We start from the raw sequence: 24,007 nt of genomic DNA, 5'->3' as shown, positions 1-24,007 counted from the left end.
AAGTTAAGTGACAGTGGCCAGGTTCAAACACCTAGTAGGTGTCTGAGATCAGATTTAATGAAAGAAGAGGAGTCTTCCTGACTCCAGGCCCAACATTGTGTCATCCTTTGACCAAAATATAGATATGAAATTTAACTGGGTGTGAGATAATGACCTTTCTTTCATTGTTGGGAGAATTATTATTACTGAATTTTTAAACTAGATTTGTTTAGATTTATAAATATATATAAACATAAATATATATATTTTTGTATATAGGAATATAAATATTTTATATATAAAATATATAAATATAAAAGATCATGAAACTATAATAATAGGATTCTAACAACAAAAAATAATCTTTCTGAGGATATCTGAATGAGGAATTTTCAAAAAGAACCTAATGGGGGAAGCAGAAAGATACAGAGGAAAAAACACTAGACTTGAAATCAGAGAATCTAAGTTTAAATCCTGATTCTTCTAGTAATTACCTAGTTAATTTTAGATAAGTCATTTAATCTCTTTAGGCCTCGATTTCCTCACCTTTGCTATACTTTCCATTCAATCCAATACAAATCAACAAACATTTATTAATTTTCTGCTTCATGCAGGAAACTGTGTAGACATTAAGTCATAAATTCTGGACTTAGATCCAGAACGGAACTTGGCTGCCATTTTGTCCCTACCCCTCATTCTATAGTTAAGGAACTTGTACTCCAGCAGCTTCCAGTTGCCTCCAAGATCAAATATAAAATGCCCTATTAGGTATTCCAAGTCCTCTATAATCTTTCTCCACATACCTTTCCAGTCTTCTTATACTTTATTTCCCAATCCTGAATATATACCCTTCAATCCAATGACACTATCCTTATGGTTGTTCTACAAACAAGACATTCCATCTCTCAAATCCAAGAATTTTTTTTGGTTATCCAACATTTTTTGATTGATTTTCTCCCCTCTGCTCCAGTTACTTACCTCTCTGGTTTCCTTTAAGATTCAACTGAAATCCCATCTTCTACAGAAAGCCTTTTCCAACCACTCTTAATTCCAATGGCTTCCCTATTGATTATTTCCTATTTATCATATATATATAATGTGTGTGTGTGTGTGTGTGTGTGTGTGTGTGTGTGTGTGTGTGTATATAGCTTGCTTTACAAATATTTGTTTTCATGTTGTCTTTCTCATTAGAACATAAGCTCCTTGAGGATAGAGATTATATTTTGCCTCTTTTTATATTCTCAGTAGAGGATGGTGAGGGAGAGAAAGTTAAAAGCAGAGAGTCAGGAAAATATTAAAGTTGTCTTGGTTCTCTTCCCACAATAAAGGACTGGAAAGGAACTAAGCAATAGAAGAGAAAGCAGGGGCAGAATCATGCTCCAAGAAGAGAAGGCCACAAGCAGTGACGAAAGTTGCAGAGAAATATGTTCCTTTCTCTTATGTGACATCCCTTCCCTTTTCCAGAATATTTCTGCCTATGAGCTGAGAGGATATACTTGTGCCCAGATGCATCTCCATCAACAACTTTGCACTGAATTGGGTATGATTACTCATTGTGTATGTTATATTCACTCATATTCATAACAGCAGAAGATGGCTCCCTCACTATAAACACATGCATATATGCATACATCTATAGCCTTACATATATATACCCAACATATATTTATACATATGTGGTGCACTCACTCAGCAATGTGGACCAGTTATCCAAGTAGCAAGAGTTTTTATCACTTACCTTAGAAATAATATTCTGTTAATGCAAAGATAATTACAAACCCTTCCACTGAAACAGATCAAAATATACATTGGCAGATGAGTATCTTTCTTGATTTAAGAAAAAAAGAGCAAATCTGTTTTGTACCATACAAAAGTCTATGCAAATTCTGCTGATCTCCCAAAACACTGAATGTCATTTGTGATCTTTTGTATTCATCTATGCAATGTTCTTGGCTTGGTAGAGGCTTCTCTTTGCTTGCCAGCAGTCAGTAGGAATAAGTTATTGATGTAGGTCTTATAATTTCAAAAAAAAATATTTAATCCAACAAGCATTTGTTCAAAGCCTAATATATATAGGGGTGCTGTTCCAGGCAATGGGAATGCAAAGATAAAAGGAGAAAATATCCCTGCTCACAAGGAGCTTTCATCCTACTGAGAAATTTGACAATTTCATATATAATGAGGGTTTGGCTACACATAAGTAAATGCACATAATTTGAGAAGGGAGATAGTGATAACAACCAGAAATATTAAGACCAGGTTTTTTGTAGGAAACTTAGCCTGGAGGGAAATCAGAGATTCTAAGAGGCATGGGAAGAGGTTTGAGAAGTGAAAGCCCCTAGGCAAGAGGCCATCTAAAGACTTTAGGATTATTGAGTTTAGGGAAGAACATGCCGCCATTCTGACTAGATCAAAGAACAGAAAGGGAACAAGGTGAAATAAAACTGGAAAGATTGGTTGGAGCCAGATGGTGAAGGATTTTAATGTTAAAATGAGGATATTGCACTTTCTCTTAGAGGCCGGAGAAAGTCATTGAAGGTTAATGAGCAGGGAACAGATGTGGTCAAAATTTTGCTTTAGAATTTGGTTTTCATTTCTATAGCTCCTCTTCAACAAAGAATTCAAAACATGGGGGAAATATTGGCCTGACTAAATAGAGACAAGAAAGCTTTCTGGAAATAAACTTTTAAATGATCACTTAATATATTGTTTATTTTTTTAAATCACCAAATTTAAAAGTTAGAGAGACTCTCAGAAATCATCTAGTCCACCTATACAACAAAGGAGTCCTAACTAAAACCTACCTAATAAGTAGTCAGCAAGCCACTAAGGAGGAGGAAGCCATCCCTTTCAAAGCAGCGCATTCAAGTTTTGCACAGGCAGGTCCTTTTCCCTCTTTTATTATCCAAGAGAAGACTTCTTAAAGTATCTCAGCTGAGACTTGAAGAATGTCAAGGAAGTCAAGAAGTGAAGATGAGAAGGGAAGGCAACTGCAGTCATAGGGATAATCAATGAAAATGTTCAAAGTTTGGAGAATTGTAAAATTGTAGGATTGGATTCAATGCCTTCTATGGTCATTTTCAGCTCTAAATATATGATCCTATGAGCAACCTGTTGCCCTATTCTGAACAATGCTTACAATATGGCACCCAAAATTGACTATCACACTCCAAATAATTTCTGACCAAAGCTTTAAAGAGAGTAGGCTATCCTCCCTATTCCTAGAAGCTCAAACTCTGCCTCTCAACACAGTCCAAGCTCTCATTAGTTGTTGTTGTTACTGCTGTTCTTAGCTGCCACATCACACTTCTGACTCATTGACTTTGCAGTCCACCAAACACCCTACATCTTTTTTTCACAATAATCACTGTCTAACCAAACCATCTCCTCTCCTCCGCTTTACCTGCTGTCTCATACCTTGTGCTTGTAAAATTAATGTTTGTCCCCAAGTGTAGATTTTACATTAATCTCTATTGAATTTCATCTGATTAGATTCAGTCTACCATTTGTAGCCTGTTAAGTTCCTTCTGGATTTTCTGAAATCCAGCTATCCTTTAGATTTTTAAAAATTAGTTAATATATAAATTTGATTAGCATACCATCTATGCCTTTACCTAAGGGAGGATAAAAAATGTTTTATTTTGTAAAATAGATTAGGGTCAAGGATAGATAACTAAGGCACTCTACTAGAAACCTTGAGTCTAACCAGCCCATCAGTTCTGAATTCACATAATTATTTTATCATCCAGTCCATCTCATTCCATTCTCTCAATAAGGATGGTAGGAAGTATTTTATTTTTTAAAAAGCTTTGCTAAAATTTAGGTAAACAAATATACAACATTCCCCTCATTTAAAGAGAAAAAAAAGAGGAAAGGAAGATGATAGGCTAAATCATTCTGATTCTTTGTCACCTTTCCTTCTCTTTCCAGGTATTCTCCTGTCACCTCAATAGTAATCCTTTTTAAAATTTTCCAAGTTATTGAAGTCAAACTCAATTCCTTAGAAGACTGTAGATTGCTGATATACAAACAGAAAGGAAAATCATAATGATAAAGAGGGGAACCTGACTTCATCAATTCATCCTCAGTTTCCAAGGGATACTCTATTGGCCTGGCAGTGTTATGAATCCTTCAGATGGCAAACATTTTACTCATTAATAAAATTAAGTTTGTTCTATTAACATTCCATGAAGCAAGTGAAATAGTTTATGTTTATAAACTCAACTGGTTCCCACAACAACCTTGCAAAGTAGGTACTGTATCAGTATTATTGTATTGTTACATAAATTTGGAACCTAAGGCTTAGAGGGATTAAGTGATTTAGTCAAAGTCACAATGCTAATAAACTCCAAAATTAGGGCCTAAAACCCTGGCTTATTGTCTCTTAGTTGAGAGCTTTTTTTTCCTACACCAAATTACAAGTAAACAAAGTAGAAGGCATCTTAAATAATGATATTCAAGAAATGCTACAAATTCCCACAGTCCAAAAATATATTATACACCTTAGTTTTCTTTGTACCAGCCTCTCCCTGCTTTTAAGAATGATATTGTGTTTCTTCTTTTAAGTAAAATAACAAAAAGTAATGATAACAATAATAATATGTATGATCTTTTAAATTTTAAGTATTTATATCATACTTTAAGTTTTGCAAAACAATTTATAATTATTTCATTTTATCCTTACAACATTCTAGGAAGTAGATGCTTTTATTACTTTATTTTACAGGTGAAGAAATTGAAGCAGACAGATATTAAATGACTTTTCCATGGTTACACAGAAAAGGTCTAAGGTTGGATTTGAATTCTTGTCTTTCTGACTACAAATCCAGCATTCTACACATTTTGCTACTGAAGTGTCTATTATTTATATATGGCTTTTTAATGTTTAGAAGAGCATGCTTTAAAAAGCATGAAAAGTCAAAGCTACCTTTCCACTATTTTATCAGTGCAGACAATGGTTCAGTAACTTGTCATTTAAGGAGAGTCTTGGAATCAAATAGAGCAGAATGGAAGGGAAGAGAAGGACTGTTTAAAAAAAGTTGGGTTCAAAAGTAACTTCACAAGTATAAAATTGGAGTTGGTGGAGCAAGACAAGAATTAGCACTTCTGGAAAATATTTAGGAATTTTAGTAAACTACAAGTTTAATATGAGTCAATAATGGAACATGGTATCTAGTCAATCAACACACATTTATCAACTTACTATTTGTCAAGCACTGTGCCAACCACTGGAGAGAGAAAGAAGAGCAAAAATACATACCCTGCTCATATTCTAATGGAGGAAACAATGTGCAAATTTTGTGTACCCAAGATATATTCAATGAAAATGGATAGAAATCTCAGAGAGCCAAAAAAAATGCTAATCCATTCTTGGCCTGCATTAAGAGAGATACATTTTTTTAAGAAATGAGATTTCCACTGTACTTTACCATAGTCAGTTCTGGACACCACATTCTAGGAAGGCCACTGACAAATTCTTTTTTTTTTTAATAGCCTTTTATTTACAGGTTATATGTATGGGTAACTTTACAGCATTGACAATTGCCAAACCTCTTGTTCCAATTTTTCCCCTCCTTCTCCCCACCCCCTCCCCTAGATGGCAGGATGACCAGTAGATGTTAAATATATTAAAGTATAAATTAGATACACAATAAGTATACATGACCAAACTGTTATTTTGCTGTATAAAAAGAATCAGACTCTGAAATATTGTGCAATTAGCTTGTGTAGGAAATCCAAAATGCAGGCGGGCAAAAATGTAGGGATTGGGAATTCAATGTAATGGTTCTTAGTCATCTTCCAGAGTTCTTTCACTGGGTGTAGCTGGTTCAGTTCATTACTGCTCCATTGGAACTGATTTGGTTCATCTCATTGCTGCTGAAGTATATAATGATTTCCTCGTCCTGCTCATTTCACTCAGCATCAGTTCATGTAAGTCTCTCCAGGCCTTTCTGAAATCATCCTGCTGGTCATTTCTTACTGAACAATAATATTCCATAATATTCATATACCACAATTTATTCAGCCATTCTCCAATTGATGGGCATCCATTTAATTTCCAGTTTCTGGCCACTACAAACAGGGCTGCCACAAACTTTCGTGCACATACAGGTCCTTTTCCCTTCTTTATGATCTCTTTGGGATATAAGCCTAGCAGTAGCACTGCTGGATCAAAGGGTGTGCACAATTTGATAACTTTTTGAGCATAGTTCCAAATTGCTCTCTAGAATGGCTGCATGTGTTCACAATTCTACCAACAATGTATCAGTGTCCCTGTTTTCCCACATCCCCTCCAACATTCCACCTTATCTTTCCCTGTCATTCTAGCCTGTCTAACAGGTGTGTAGTGGTATCTCAGAGGTGTCTTAATTTGCATTTCTCTGATTAATAATGACTTGGAGCATCTTTTCATATGGCTAGAAATAGTTTCAATTTCTTCATCTGAGAATTGTCTGTTCATATCCTTTGACCATTTATCAATTGGAGAATAGGCCACTGACAAATTAGAAAAGTCCAAAGGTATGTCCATCATTTAGTATGGTGAAGGACTTCTACCACAGGAGAATCATTTGAGGGGATAAAGGATATTTCATGAAAAGACTATTCTACTAGAAGTTTGGTGAAGGACATAATAGCTATTTTAAAATATATTAAGAACTATTACTAGGGAAATAAATTTCAGCTTGTTCTTCTTAATTCCAGAGTGTAATATTAGAAGAGATTAGTGGAAGTTACAAAAGGGTGAATTTCTTTATGCTAGCAAATACTTCTTAACAATTAGATCTGTCCAAAAGACCTAGAGAGGTACCCAATTCATCCTTCATTTTAAGTCTTCAAGCAATAGCTGAATAACCATTTCTTGAATATGTTGGGAAGAAGAGTCCTTTTATATTGGACTAGCATGTTGCTGAAGTTCCTTCAAATTATCAAGCTATTCTAAGTCTTTGGGATTTTTGCCCTTTTTCATTCTAGATGTGGAGAACAATCTCCTACCTGGATCAATAGCTCAAGCCACAAGGATCTAGGAACCTAAGAATTCAGACTGACTATTGGCAATCACATCAACTCATCTTTTATGCCGTAAGAGGGAAGTATCCAGGATTCCAAACCAGGAGATTCTGGCTTTGAACACGATCATTGCTATGCCATAGTTGTGAGCTTACTTCCAACCCCATCATATCTCTCAAAGAAACTAAAGTGTAAAGAGTAGATCAGGCCCCTATGATGTTAAAGTAAAGTATTTGTGCTTTGTTCTGGTTATCTCTTTGAAATAAATATTTTTTGTAAAAGTTAACCCAATCTTAAATGTTAAGTTAAATAGCTAATAGCAATGGAAAGAAACAACCTTCCTCCCCCACAGACCATTCAGGATTTCTGAAAAGGGGGAGAAGTATCAGAGCTAAATCTGTTACTTAGGTGAGTAGAAAAAGTTTAAGAACAGACTTAGCTCTGACAATGGGACCAGTATTCATACACACATATCTAATATAGTACACAAATACACACATATATATACATATATATGCCTATCAGTACAGACATACAGACATATATATGTGTGTGTGTGTGTGTATATATATATATATATATATTCCCCTTCACATTTAAGTACTTAGGATGAGTTACCATTTTCTCATATAGAACCAAGTAATTTCTAACATACTTCCCAATGCTAAATCCAATGCTTCTTGCATCTTCATCACTCCTGTTCCTTTCCCTACTCCCTTCTTCCTTTTGGAACCAGCCACTACATAGAATAAAATAAAAGTTTCTTGAGGACAAGGGATATTTTATTTTTGCCTTTTCTGCCTGGCATATAAATGTTTACTTTGAAGGGCTTAATGAATATTTGCTGAATTGAATTAAATCCATATTTTAAAAGTACTAACAACTATTTAAAAAATTAAGTCTTTAACTAAGCCAAGACCTCACATATGACATTAATTTTTTCTTTCTAAAATGAAAGAGGAAAGTAATTAACTTTTATTGAATTTTCTGGAAAAAAATCATTTTAAAATGTCTATATAATGTTAGGTCTAAATATAATTAAAATTACTACCCATGCTGCCATTTTTCAATTACTGGAGTATAAAACAAAAGCTGTGTCTGATAGCAAAATGAAACATTCCATTTGCAGACAGAAAGAACATTGTGTTTATGTGAATCCTTCCATGTTTAAAAAAATAAAAAAGGAGCAGTAGACAAAATGACATTTATAGAATATAAAGCAGGAAAATACTAATTTTCCTATATATTTTCTCCCTTGAAAAATAAATTGAGATATATAGAAAAGCAAGTAGATATGTGGATAGGTAGATGGATAAATGACAGATAGTAAATATATAACATATTCAAACACATAGATGGATACATACATGTCTCTATATATACTTATGTCTATACCCATATGCATGAATATATATGTATATACTGCATATATACATGTATGTGTATCTTTCCCTCTTGTTAAATTTTTTCTTCCAACTTTTTTGCTTGTCATTATTTTGAAAAGTTTGGGTAACCTAAATAAAAAGGTAAGTGAATCTATTTGATGAAAAAAAAAGGGGGGGAAAGGTGATATTATCTTCAGTGTTTGGAACTTATGGTAAGGAAGCATAAGCATTTCAGCAACTTATCTATCAATTATGATCTAGGCCAAAGCTTTTTAAACTGTGAGTCACAATTCCATATGGGAGTCCCTTAATTGACTGTGGGGATTGAAATCATGATTTATTATCAGTAAATGTTTGATGTACATACCTATATATCTGGTGTCATGTAAAAATTATCCAGGGGAAAAGGTGAGTAGAAAAAGTTTAAGAAGCCCTTGTGAAGGCAAGTTCCCCAGAATGTTGAGACATTAAGTTATTATCCTTGTTTATAAGTGCAGCACCTATATAGAGTTACTGGACATAATTTTCCAAGCCATACTTGTACTGGAAGGTCCCCAGAGCAAGGCTGGGGCAGGAGAGAGGGACAGCTTTCTCTAGTACTATAAATTGTGAGATTCCATTAGTACTCTATTTCCCCACTATCAATTACCAGAAACTCCCTCATATTAACTAGAATGTCAATATCTCATCAATATTGATTAACCAGCTAGCACTAATTAGCCTATAGAAAGAGACATTTCCTAAGAAATAAAAAGGAAAGATCAATTTTTAAAATCCCCACTCCCAAACTGAGACACAATCTCTTCTCTATACATCCCCTGAGTGCTTAAAGTATATTTAAAGTTAAAGTGATTGTTACAAAGCATACCTTCATTAAGCTCACTTTAAAGTTCATATAATTTATGGACTAGTTCTTCCCTGATTTGCAAGGAACATAGTGTCTCTCAAGCTAGATCAATTCATTGCTAGACTAGGTAGATCAATTTACTTCTTAGGACTGTCTCTTCACAAAGCAGGACAACATCTATCAGTCAACTCTATTATGGACTTGTTGCTGGATCTATGGTAGTTTTTCCAACATTTTAAAGCTCCCAAAATTTTTTTTTGGTCTATACCAATCTCTTCTGTTTCCAGTACCATCCACTTAAGAGCAAGTTCAGAAGAAACAAAGATGCCATTGGGTGGAAATGTCTCAGTTAAACAGAAAATGTTGAGTTCTAGTTAATCAGTACTCAAAACCACAATCTCCAGGGCAGTTAAATGCTGTTCTGAGAAAAGCGCCTTTCCAGGAAAACATACTTTCCTTTATGCCTCACATGGGGGAATACTCATAGGAGACTAACATCTCTTTTAGAGGATGTTCTCCCTCTCACAGGTGCTATGTATTTCTATGAATTATGATGCTATTAGAATAACTATTCTTATTCATAGATCTGGTCCTAGTGATTGAATAAATGAATTAATGAATGTCATGACTTTGCTCAGAAATCTTCAGATATTCTCTATTGTCTCATTAATAAATCCTTAATCTAATATTCTAGAGCCTCCACAATCTAGCTCTAGTTATGCCTTTCCAAGCTTATCTCATATTACTACTGTTCTACACACCCCAAGTTCTATCTCTACCAGTTTACTCTTTGTCCTTCAAATGAGTCACATGCCCTCCTATCTCTGGATTTGAAATGTAGTCCTTTTTCCTTTTCACCTGCTGAATTCTTACCTTTTAAAAATGCCTTCTTTGTGAAATCTTCCTTGATCTCCCAGTAGGTATAATATTACATCTGGGGTCATACAGTGTTCTTCCTTTAATAACTCATTAAAGAATTTACAGAGTATCACATATTATAATTATCTAGAATTTTTTTCTTTTACTTTTAAAAAATCATTTCCAATCCACGGAACAAAACAAGCATTTCTATAAAACAGTACAATAAAAAAAGATGATTGCACATGAAACTGCAAATCTACCATGTACAATTCTTCAAATTTACAACAAATTATCACTTAAATTTCTTTTTTCTTTCTTTACTTTTATTTTCTTCCCTATTTCTTCCCCCAGTCTAGAAATGGCAATTATTAGACACAAATAGGTGTGTGTGTGTGTGTGTGTGTAAAGTTATTCTATACATACTTCTAATTGTCAGTTCTTTCTCTGGATGCAGATAGCAACTCTCTTCATATGTCCTTTATTTTTCATTTGTGCATTTATAATATTCAAAATTACTTAATTGCTCAAAGTTGTTCTTAAAACAATATTGCTGTTACTGTGTACAATAGTCTCTTCATTCTGCTCACTTTGCTCTTCATCATTTCATTCAAGTCTTTCCATGCTTCTCTAAGATAATTGAGTTCATCATTCCTCATTGCACGATAGTATTCCATGACAACCATTCATCACAACTTGTTCAACTGTTCCCCAATTGATGGGGATTCCTGCAATATCTAGTTCTTTGCTGTTCCAAAGAAAGCTGCTATAAACATCCCATTCACATTCAAAGTGATAATAAAATTATTTATGAATTTCCTTCCATCTTATTTTTACTCACTTTTTCTCAAATTCTCCTTTTTACCCTATTTTTGTTACCTTATCTTCTCCCCAATCCTTCCACCCCACACATCACCCACCTTTCCAAGAGCCCTCCCATCCACTATCTCCACCCCACCAAATTCAATCCACACTACTCTCCAAAATCTACCTTTCCCTCAAATTTCCCAAATTCCAATCTACACACTGGGTTATTGTTTTCCTACTTATACTCCTTTTGTTGTTCCCCAGTCCTTTTTCATTCCTGTTATGACCCCATTTGGGATTTGGGCTTTCTTGGAAAAGATACTAGAGTAGTTTGTGATTTCCTTCTCCAATTCATTTTATAGATAAGGAAATTGAGGCAAACAGGGTCAAGTGATTAGTGCAGGATTATAAGGTAGTAAGTGTCTGAGGCCAGATTTGAACTCAAGAAGAAAAATCTTCCTGATTCCAGGCTCAGCATTCTATCTACTACATTACCTAACTGCTCTCTCCCTATCAGACTTTAAATTCATGAGGATAGCAGATAGTGTCATATCTCATCTAAATGTTGTGCCTTCCTCAATGTCTTATACAAAATATTTATTTAAGTATAGATATAGGTACTTAATAATAAATAATCATAACAGACATTTTGAGGGTTTTAAGGTTTGAAAAGCACTTTTCACAACTTCAACTTATTTGATTCCCACAATGTATTACTTGTCTAGGGTCACAGAGAAGGGATGTGTCAGAGAAAGAGCTTCAGCCCAGATTTTTCTGACTTCAGAGACCTTGCTATGTCAAGCTCCCTTCTCCTAGTGCTTTCAAACTACATTTCACTGATGGGTTTCTAGTTTATTAGCATGAAAATGAGCCTTTTAAAAAAAGTTTGATTGACATGATACAATTACCCAGCTGTGATTGTTAAAGAAGCAAAATCAAAGGTAGCTCATGCTGACAGGTTCTTTAAAGATCCCATATTAAAATGCAGAGAGAAGAATTTCATACTCAAACTGCCAGATATTAAATACTAAAGTAAAAAGTAGCTCTGAAACTGTGAAGTTCATGGTGTACTAGGAAATAACTATATTTGTTTATAGGCTAGTACATTCTTAGCTAGGTAATGTGGCCTAATGAAAAGAGCATTTGACTTTGAATCAGAGAAAAATCCTAATTTAACCCCATACTATCTGTATGACCTTTGGTCATTTTTTTGTTGTTTTTTTTAAGGGCTAGTAAAATAGACAAACCATAGCTTTTAACAGAAAATACAAATCATCAAAATAAAAAAGAAATCACAAGAGATAAAAAGGAAATAAAGGAAGGAAATTCTTGGAAATTATGTTATTCGCCTATATGCTCAAAAGACTGCTAACTTTAAAGAAATAGATAAATACTGATAAAACTATAAAATTCCCAACAGCCCAATAAATAGCATAAAATTGCAAATCTTAGGGAAAATAAATTGACTATAAATAAATGAACACCCAAAGGGGAAAAATACTTACTCAAATGGACTTATACATGAAATTCTATCAAATATTCAGAGTAATAAATTTTACTACTAAAAAAATTATTTACAAAAATAGGAAAATAAGCCATCCTACCAAATTCCCTCCAAAAAACAAGTATAGCTCTAATACCTAAACTGAATACAGAGAAGAAACAAAGAAACAGAAAGAAAACTAAGCCAATTTTCTAATGAAAATTGACACAAAAAGTTTGAATACAATGTTAGCAAAGTGGCTACAGCAATGTTGACAAAAGATTTTTCACTTTGGTCGGGTTGGATTTATACTACAAATTCCAGACTGGCTCAGCATTAAGAAAGTTTTGTATTTAATAGGTCATAGAGCAAAAGCTCTGTGTGTGTGTATGTGTGCGTGCGCTTGTGTACACGTGTATCACTGCCTAGCAGAAACTAAGCTTAGATTAGCATGTTATACCACATTCCAGAATAAATTCAAAATGAACAAATAGCCTGAATAATAAATCATACCATAAATAAGAGAAGTAAACCATATACTTTTTTTGGTCTTTTTTTTTTAAATAATAGCTTTTTATTTTCAAAATATATGCAAAGATAGTTGTTAACATTCACCCCTGCAAAACTTTGTATTCTAAATTTTTTCCCTCCCCTTCTGCACCTCCTTTCCTAGACAGCAAGCAATCCAATATATGTTAAACATGGACAATTCTTCTATACATATTTCCACTTTTATCATGTTGCACAAGAAAAATCAGATGAAAAAGGAGGAAAAAATGAGAAAGAAAACAAAAAGCAAGCAAACAACAAAAAAAAGGTAAGAATACTATGGTAAATCATATACTTTTCAAGGCTATAAATAAGAGATGAAATCTTAATTAAACAAAGGAAGAAGCAATTATAAAAAGATAAAATAGATAATTTTGATAACATGAAATTAAAAGGCTTTTACCAACATACACAGACATGCATTTAAGATAAGTGGGAAAATGCTCAAATGGGGGGAGGGGAGGGAGAGGGGGCGAGGAGGAGAGGCGGAATCTTTGTATCAAAGATTCATAATAAGAATTTGATATCTACAATATATAAACTAGGGAAACTATTTAGGACCAAAATACATTCCCCAATGTATAAATAGTCAGAGGATATGAACCAATGATTCCCAAAAGAGCAATTGCAAATTATTAACAACCTTATGAAATAATATTTCCAAATCACTAATAAGAGAAATACAAATCAAAACAGCCCTGACATTTCACCTCATGGCCAGCAAATTAGCAAAGATAACAAAAGATAGGAACAGTAAGTAATAAAGACTGTTGAAAGACAAGCACTCTAATGTACCTTTAGTGGAGCTGTGAAATAGTGCAACGATTATTAAAAGTAATTTGGAATTAAATAAAATTACTAAAATGTTTATCCTCCTTTATCCAGAGATTTCACTAGCAGATATATATCCTTTCCCCAAAGAAATCATTGACTTAAAGAAAAACTTCATACATGTTAAACTATTTTAAGCGTTTTGTGTGTGTGTGGTTGCAAATAACTGAGGGGAAAGCAGAAGCAGATCAATTGGGTAATGCCTAAACAAATTATAGTATATGAATAGAATAGAATAGAAATATGATATAAGATGACAAATGTGATCTGATGCAATGTGTAGCCTGCAGAGCAAAAAATAATAATAATAATACACCAGGACTACAATAATGTAAATGGACAGAATGATCACCACAAAACAACTGAATAGAATTTTATGAAATTATAATGAAAAAGAAAAGATATGAAAAATCAAGCCTGACCTCTCATCCCCTGCTCCTCTGCAGAATTTTCAGCCCATATATAAGGAACATTTCAGTAACAACAGGCTTTTTTTTGCTGACTTTTTTTCATTTTAAAAAAATTCTTTGTTAAAAAAGATGGCTCTCTGGGAGTGGTAGGAAGACAGGAGAAAATCGAGGCAATGACAAAACAAAGAACATCAATAAAAGTTTATTTTTAAAAATATTGAACCCATATAAAAATATGAACAGGATTCCCCAAAAATGACAACACCAATAGATGTAGAAATAGTTTATGACAAAATGCAATATTCCTTTCTCTTGTTGTTGCTCATCCTTTATTCACCAAGAGGATTGATGACATCACAAGGGTGATGTCTTGACTTCTGAGGGAACTGAATTTAAGTGAGACAGAGCTATGCCAAAGCATCAGTCTCACTCTCTCTTTCAGAATCATCCGAGTCCACTGGCAAGAAATAAGTCAATATAAGAGGCAATGACTCTTTATTTCTGTTCAGAAATACTAGAATGAATAAGAATAATTGCCATTCCTTAAAATATTAAATAGTATCAATTAAAAACCAAGAACTGTCTAAAATGCAGAAATACGAGGCATTTCCATTAAGATCAAGAGTAAAATGGGGATATCATTTGTTATTGCTATTAATAATATCTTTAAAATGCAAGCTAGGGAAATAAGACAAAAAGAATAGACATAGGCAAAGAAAAAATAAAATCATTATTTTTACATATGACATCAATGTTTACTTAGAAAACCCTAGAGATGAAACTTAAAATTAATTAAAATCAATAATAACATCAATAAGTATCTAGTCATAAAATATGATCATATAAATCAACTAACAAAACTCTGAAGGTATTGATAGAACATTTAATTACAATAAAAATAATTACAGCATGTATAAATAACCTGAGTATCTACTTACTAAGATATACTCAAGAATAAATACAATCACAGAACATAAATCAAATAACATAATCTAAGACCGAGATTCTCTAGTTAGTTAGGTGGATCGTTGGATTACAGAAACAGTCTGTTTCTAATCACACACTTACTCAATTAACAAACATTTCTTCAGGGTCTTTGCCACACACTAGGAAAACCAAGACATAAATGAAACAGTTCCTGCCTTTAATGAACTTACATTCTCTAGGGAAACACAACATGCACATATATCTATATGCAAAATAAGTATTCATAAGACATAAAAGAAATACAAGGTAATTTTTTAAAGTAGTCACTAAATCTCTGAGATCAAGAATCAGAAAAGATTACATGTAGTAGGTGGCATTTGAGCTGAACTATGAAGGAAACCAAGAATTGTAAGAAGTGGAGACTGGTTACAACATGGAGTTGATTTGATATGAAAAGTGAAATAAAAAATCAAATTTCTATCTTATGAATTCTGATGCTGTTTTATGCTTCCTTATGCATTATCCTCCATTTTATTTTGTTATTGCTATGCAGTTGTGTCCAAATCTTTATGACCCCATTAACCAGTTTGTCCAAGTTCATGTTCATTGTTTCCATGACACTATCTATCCATCTCATCTGTTGCCATCCCCTTTTCTTTTTGCCTTTAATTTTTCCCAACATTACAATCTTTTCCATGAGTCCCATATTCTTATTATATATAGCCAAAGTATTTAAGGTTCAGCTTCAATATTTAACCTTCTAATGAACAGCCTGAATTCATTTTTAATTCATTTGATCTTGCTGTCCAAGGGACTCTCAAAAGTTTTCCCCAGAACTACAACTCAAAAGAATAGAATCTATGGTTCTCAGCTTTCCTTATAGTCCAATTCTCCCAGCCATAAATTGCTACGGAAAAGCCATAGCTTTGACTTTAAGGACCTTTGTGATATCTCTGTTTTTTTAATATGCTACCTAGATTTACCAAACCTTTCCTTCCAAGGAATAAGTGTCTTTTTAATTTCATTGACTGAAGTTGCGATCTTTAGTGATCTTTTAGCCCATACACACAATCTGACACTGCTTCCATTTCATTTTGTTCTGTTTTCCAGGAAGCGATGGGATGAATTGGTAAGATCTTAATTTTTTTTATATTAAGTTTCAAGCAAGCTTTTACATTCTCTGCTTTTATCCTCATCAAGAGCTTCTTAATTCTTCTTCACTTTCTGTTATCAGAGTACTATCATCACATATCTCAAATTGTTAATATTTCTCCTAGCAACCTTAATTCTGCCTTTTGAGTTATCCAGGCTGATATTTTGTATGATGTATTCTGCATATGAGTTAAATAAATAAAATGATAACATACAGCCTTTTAGTAATCTTTTTGTTTTTCTGTGAATCATTCATGGGAAAATAGATGGCATAAGCCATCTATTGATTTAAAAAATGTAGATGAATGCAATTAATTAGCATTGCCCAGTTCTGAGAAAGGAAAAACCTCAATATCCACTAGTCCCTTCCTAACTAAAGAGAAACTCATTCTCCCCACCCCACCTTCACTTGGAAAATCCATTATCTTTTCTTCAATTAGAATCAAATTACCTAATCTTGTATCCTGTTTATATTCTGTTAATTATTGTCCTTAATGCATAAAAATCTATCTCCCCTTGTTTTCAGGGTCCAGTGCCAAGATGAGAACTAATTCCAATTTGTTATGCAATTGACAATCATTACTTAATAAATCGATATGCTCAGAAGCTTGGGTCTTTTGTTCCTCAGTTATTTAAGATTTCAATCATCACAGAGGGAAAAAGGATGGAATACCTTCCAGGCATGGGTATATTGAATGCAAAAACATGGAAATAGGGTTTCATATAGAAAGCATAGAGTTTAAGGAATAGCAAGATCCATTTGACTGGACCGTATTTTGTGAAAGAGGATAGTGTTTAATAAGGGTAGGTTGGAATAAGTGGCAAGCCCAGTACCAGCCATTTCAGCTCAGTAGAATTAGCCAGAGTTAATGTTCCCTAACTATAATCATTGAGAACCCAGGACATCCCCATCCAGCATGAAGTTAAAAAGAGAAATTTAGAGGAAAGAAAAAAATATCTTATCATATCTTGTCTTTCCCTTTCCAAACAAAGCCATGAACTCCTAATCCATTTATTCAAAAGGTATCTAAGATACATATACCTGCTGTCCTTCTTTCTTAATCAGTGACACCCATCATAAGACAGCACAATGTCTGGCACATTGCAGATGCTTCATAAATGCTTTTGACTTGACCATCATTTTAGGAAGGACCCAAGTCAAGCTTCACTTCACTATTGCCTATATTCTTCTTTCTATTTTGGCCAGAAACCCTGAAAGGCTTCCCCTCCCAGATTTATTTATTTTTTATTTATTTAGACTTGGCAAAAGAAGTCATTCTCTGCCTCATTTCTTAACTAGTGTTAATCACAAGTATTGAGTTTTGCCTCAGTCAAATTGCGACCTATTAAAAAAAACTTATCTTAAAAACGCCAAGGTCTCCTACTGCATCTAGGGCCATCTCTAGTTGTCTTGAGCTATATCTTGCCCCTAGACCCAGATGTCTCTGGAGAAGAAAGTAAAGCTTTCTCCCTCACTTAAATCTAATTCACTAACAACAATCCCTACAGGAAGGTTTTGCTTTCTTCCCCTTAAACATCCTAATTTCCAATATTCCTTTATGTGTTGTCTTCCTCCATTAGAATGTAAGCTTCTTGAAAGTAAATACTGTTTTGTTTACATTTATATCTCCAGCATTTAACATAGCACCTGACCTAAAGTAAATTTTAATAAATTCTTTATCTGTCTTTTTAATCAAATAAATACAAACTCACATATCCAGGGCCTGAGGGTAAGATAGGTTAGAATACAAAATTCAAGCATCAAAAATAAGAAAGTATTTTAATGCCATGCTGGAAATAAAATATGGTTATGAGACTGTATGGCTCCAAACAAAGAATTGTTACAGCCACAACTATGACAGGAAAAGAAAAATGTTAAAATACTTTCAATTATTTATTCAACAAACATTGATTAAGCACTGTGTATGTACAAAGTACTGAAAGATAACACTGAAAGATAAGGGAAGACTGAAAGATAAACAATCTCTGCCCTTAAGGAACTTCCATTTAACCTAATAAAACTTTTTTTCCCCTTATCCATCACTTTATTGAACATAAGGATATTTTGAAGAGGGTTAGCAACCAATAAGAATGTCATCACATCTGAAATTACATTAAGCACTGTTTGTGTTTGATTGTACCCATAAAATATATGCACACAAATGAATTTCCCCAGAAAGTTTTCCAAAGGGAAAGGGAGATGATTAAACTTATTCCTTCTGGAGCCACATGAAAGTGAGGTGACATTGACAAAGTGCCTCATATCTGGCTACCTTAATAAAACATGATTTCAGAACCTGAAATACAAATGCCATCAGGCATTGGTAAGGGGATTGAGAGGAGGGGCACAGAGAGAGAGAGAGAACCTGAAATCCTAAAGCCAGAAAAACCCCAGGAATGTTCCTTCTTAAGGACAACAAGGAGATTCCATCATAAACAAGAATTCTATGATGCCATAGTCCTGGTGCTTCTACTTTAACAGGGTAAACCATAAATGCTATCTGAAGGTCTGCAAATTATGGGCAAAGCACCAAGAAGGGATCTGATATTTCTGTTGGAGCAATTATCCATGAGAAGAATACTCATGTACTTTAAAGATGGAGAAAGACAACTTGTAACACATTATTGTATCAGAGAACCTGGGAATTCCAGATTCTGTTACTTTACTACTTTGTACAGTTTTAGGCAAGCTACTTAGACTCAACTTCTTTATCTGCAACATGAAGAAGCAGTAGTTAATGATCTCTAAGGTTGCTTTCAATACTAAATCCATGATGTACTTTTTTTTTAACAGTTACCATTATTTTTTATTTAATATTTTACTTTCCTCCAATTATATGTAAAAACAATTTTCAACATTCATTTTCAAAATTCTGAGTTCCAAATTTTCTCCTTTCTTCCCCACTTTCCTCCTTGAGAAGGCAAACAATTTAATATAAGTTTTACATATGTAGGCATGCAAAACACATTTCCATATTCGTCAAGTCATAAAGGAAAAAATGGACCAAAAAAACAAGAAAAATAAAGTTTCAAAAGTATATTTCAATCCATATTCAGAATAAATCAGCTTTTTCTCTGGGAATTAAGAATAGTTTTCATCCTTAAGAGATGTCTTAAATCATTGTATTGCTAAGAATAGTGGAGTCATTTGCAGCTGATCATCTTATAATATTGCTATTACTATACTCAGCATTCTCCTGGTTCTAGTCAATTCATTTTTTTTCAATTCATGTGAATATTTCCAGGATTTTCTAAAAGCATTTCACTCATCATTTCTTATGACACAAAAGTATTCCATCATAATATAGCTAGAAGAACTATAAAACAATGCAAACCCTATGATCTAACATTACTGCAACTAGCTTTGTACCCCCAAGGAGATCAAAGAAAAAAAGAAAAAGATCCAAAATATTCATGCTCATAGCAGCAATTTTTGTGGTAGCAAAAAATTTAAATCTGAGAGAATGATATTCAATTGAGGAATGACTGTATAAGTTATGATATATAAATATAATGGAATACTATTTTGCTGTAAGAAATGATGAAGGGTTGCTTTCAGCAAGACCTGGTAAGACTTTTATGAACAGATACAAAAAAGAGAGAGCAAAAACAGAAAAATGTACATAACAACAATATTGTAATGACAATCAACTGTGAAAGATTTAGCAACTCTGATCAATTCAGTGATCCATGACAATTGCAAACGACTCATGATGAAAATGCTATCCACCCCCAGATAAAGATTGATTGACATAGAATGCAAATTAAAACATATTTTTTTCTCTTTATTTTTCTTTCTTTTTTTGCAACATGAGTAATATGGAAATGTGTTTTGTATGAGTTCACATGTATTATCATACAGGTATTCTAAATAGGTATCCTATTTCTTGCCTTCACAATGGGTAAGGAAGGGATTCAAGAGAAAAAATTTGGAACTGAAAATAAAAAAAATTACACATAGCAGTGAAATGTATAACAAAATATTTTTAAAACAACACAACATAAAAACTATTTTTTAAAAATTACCTGTGTAACATTCCTTTGTTCATCTAAAGATTAAAAAAGATACACATAGATTTTTTTTTTTTAAATGAGATATGGGTAAAGAGGGAGTGTATGGGCAGCTAGATGATGCAATGGATAGAGCACCAGTCCTGAACTTATGAGGACCTGAGTTCAAATTTGACCTCAGACACTTAACACTTCCTGGCTGTGTGACACTAGGCAAATCACTTAATTGCCTCAGAAAAAAAAAGGAAAGAAAGGAAAAAAAAAAAAAAAAAAAAAGAGGGAGTGTATTCCAGATACGGCATCACGAGCTTGTACAAAGGCACAGGAAAAAAAAAAAATAGTATGTTGAGTTCAGAGAACAGCAAATAAGTTGTTGAATTGAGGGTTTCATTTGAACATTATTCTGTTTTATTTAAATGCAGAAGATTTTTTCCCAGAAGTGTTTATCTTAAAGCTAGAAACACTGAATATTATAAATGCTATCCTTGTGCTTAATTCAAATCTATTGAAATTAAGACCATGGTCAAATTTTGCCCATAGGACTGAATCACCTACATTCCATAAAACCAAAAGAATGGTGTGATCCTCAAAAAATATGTTTAGAACCAGGGCCAGTGCAAAGTGATTTGTCATTTCCTTTGAGCATCAATCATGAATCAATCATTTGATTTGATTGATTTTATAAATCAATTTATAAATTTTATAAAAATTTGATTGAATTTATAAATGTGATTTAGTGTTGGGAATTCGATATCTAGTTTTTACAATACCTCTTCTTCCTCCAGATGACCTAGAATCTTATTTGCAAAAAATAAATAAATAAATGGATGGATGAATGAATAAATGAATGAATGGATGGATAAATGAATGAATGAGTGAATAAATAAATGAATGAATGAATAAAAGAGGTATTGCCTGCAAAGGCAGCTCAGTCTTTGATTGCATGGCTTAGGGAAGGGGAAATGCAACAGGACCATAAGTAATCCTAAGAGAAACAAGAATAATCCAACTGATCACTTTAGGGTAAGAATAGCTTTGTACTTCAGTTGTGCAGTCCCATAGCATCTGCCACTCCTTAAAACCATTATTTTTTAAATTTGTTTTTTCCACTATCCCTAAGCAAGTTATAGTTAAGAAAAGATATATTTATGTATACATATATAGATATATATGTACACATACATACATACAGAGAGCCCCAACACATATATACACAAATCTTTCTTATCCCTGCTAACTCTTTATAATTCTGCTCCTTAATTTATCTTGTTATTATTTAACTACACCACACCCAACGATCCTTCCCTTGTCTTCTTCCCTCACCCTTTGTTTTCTCATCCACCCATCCCTTCTCCCTTCTTTCTTTTTTTTTTTTCTTTTTTTTTGCTGAGGCAATTGGGGTTAAGTGACTTGCCCAGGATTACACAGCTAGGAAGTGTTAAGTGTCTGAGATCAGATTTGAACTCAGATGTGATGACTGCGTTAGCACCCTGGATACCTTAGAATCATCCAGAGTCAGGATAAGCAAAAGTCCTTAGTCTTTATTCTTGGTCTTTAGAGGTAGGATTGAATTGGATGGAAGCAGAATCCCTGTGATCTTTTTTTTCGTCTCCCTCCCAAAAGTGACCCTGGTTAGTCTTACTCCACTCCTTAGTCCCTCCTACAATTCTCTGTATACATCAATTATTGAGCTAGCACAGGGTAGTTGGAAGGGCCATTTTCCAAGTATATGCTTATAGAGTATTGTCCAATCAGCCATTAGCCTTAAGTGCTCAAACCAACCTCAGTGCATCAACTCAAGAGTTTCAGACCTTTACACTCAGGTCCTCCTGACTTCAAGGTTGGTGCTCTATTCACTGCATCACCTTCTCCCTTATTTCTTAATAGATTTTGTAAATGTGCTGCCAAAGTGAGCACCCTTTACAGATTTTAAAGATGCTAAATTTTCTATTAAGTTTGGATTTAGCTAATAAAAAGATCTGAAAATATGCAAGAAAAAATGTCCAGTTTTTTTTCATTCAATATTACAGATAATTTTGCTGGATATGATATTTTTGACTGCAGATCTAGTTTTTTTTGATTGTCAGTAGTTATGATTTCAGGACCTGCCGTCTTTTATTGAAGTTGCTGATAAGTCCTGTACAATTCTATTTTTTTAATAGCCTTTTATTTACAGGTTATATGTATGGGTAACTTTACAGCATTGACAATTGCCAAACCTCTTGTTCCAATTTTTCCCCTCCTTCCCTCCACCCCCTCCCCCAGATGACTAGATAACCAATAGATGTTAAATATATCAAAATATAAATTAGATACACAATAAGTATACATAACCAAACTGTTATTTTGCTGTACAAAAAGAATCAGACTCTGAAATATTGAGTCCTATACAATTCTAATTGTAGCTCCAATGTATTTGAATTTTTTTTCCTTGATTCTTGCAAAATTTGCTCTTTGATTTGGGGCAGTTTCTAAATTTGACAATGATATTCCTCCATGTTTTCCACAAAGGATTTTATTGAGGTGATGAGCGATAGATTCTTTTCTTTTTCTACTTTCCTCTCAGGTTCTATCACTCCAGGACAATTTTTCTTGTATTATTTTTTTTCATTATTGTGTCAGTGGTTTCTTTTTGGTCATAATTATTCTTTTATTTTCTCTTCCTGATCTGTTTTCCATATCTTTTGTTTTTCTTATAAGATGTTTCACCTTCTGTTCTTTTTTTTTCATTCTTTATTATCTGTTTTGTAATATAACTTCACTCACATAACTTCATTGGCTTCCCCTTACCCAATTCTAGAGTTATTTTCATTTTTCATAATTGTCTTGTTTTTCTTGGATGGTTTTTATTTTTAGTTTAGTTTTTCCTCAATGTCTCTCATTTGATTTTTAAATTCTTTTTAGAATCCTTCTATAAATTTTCTCTGGGCAGGAAGCTATTTCATGTTACTCTTGGGGATAGAAGCTTTTTTTAATTTCAGTATCCTCCTCTGAAGATGAACCTCAGTTTTCCCTGTTCCCAAAGAAGTCTCTATGGTTGGGTTCATTCTTCTTTGCCTATTCATTTTTTATTAGAAGTATTAGTGTAATCACCTCTATTATAATCATGGGGGAATGGTGTCTCTAGCTTCACTTCAGCTCTCCCCTCCAACCAGGAACCCCAAATCAAGAACTTCACCTTTATGCAAGTACCCACAGTCAAAAGCATCCTTGATCTACTGCTTCTGTACTCTCCAAATGTGCTGGTTCCTTCTAATCAGCCATGACTCTAATCAGCATTCCTAATCAGCCAAAGTTCACTTAATCTTCTGGGATTTAGATCTCCGACTCCTCAAGCTATCTGGGAGATTAAATTCTGTGTTTCCTGCAGAGGCTCCAGCCAAACCCAGATAAACCCAGGATTCCCCAGTTAATGTTTCTGTGGAACTAGCCCAGAGGTGTTTGCACTGTACTTTGGTTAGCCCCTGGCCTGGGGGCTTTTTAAAGATCTTGGATTGTATCAGGGACCTGTTCTGCCCCAAGTCTTCTTGATTTTTCACCAGTCTATGTTAGCCCTAAAATTTTTTTTCTATTTTTTTGGGGGCGGGGAGAAAATCTGGAGAGCTTGAAATTTACCAAACCACTCCAACATCTTTCCAGAATCCTCCCCTTTTCAAGAAATTATCAAGGAAAACTGCTCTGATATCTTGGATCCAGAGGGCAAAGTAGACATTGAAGGAATTCACCAATCACCTCAGGATAGAGATCCTAAAACAAAAAT

At 33.7% G+C, this 24,007-nt stretch overlaps 2 long non-coding RNA genes across 2 annotated transcripts in view; one reads left to right on the top strand and one right to left on the bottom strand.

The window, feature by feature from the left end:
- LOC127557901 (uncharacterized) overlaps nucleotides 1-24,007 on the bottom strand; it is a 60,475-nt gene that overhangs the window by 17,750 nt on the left and 18,718 nt on the right. The window lies entirely within an intron of this gene.
- Nucleotides 9,297-16,448, top strand: LOC127557913 (uncharacterized). Its single transcript, XR_007952657.1, has 2 exons — nucleotides 9,297-13,184; nucleotides 16,195-16,448. It is a non-coding gene; the product is annotated as an uncharacterized LOC127557913 (long non-coding RNA).

This window comes from Antechinus flavipes, chromosome 1 (genome assembly GCF_016432865.1).
Source record: "Antechinus flavipes isolate AdamAnt ecotype Samford, QLD, Australia chromosome 1, AdamAnt_v2, whole genome shotgun sequence".
NCBI lineage: Eukaryota > Metazoa > Chordata > Mammalia > Dasyuromorphia > Dasyuridae > Antechinus > Antechinus flavipes.
Note: the sequence above shows the minus strand (reverse complement) of the source record. Positions and strands in the feature narration are given on the sequence as shown.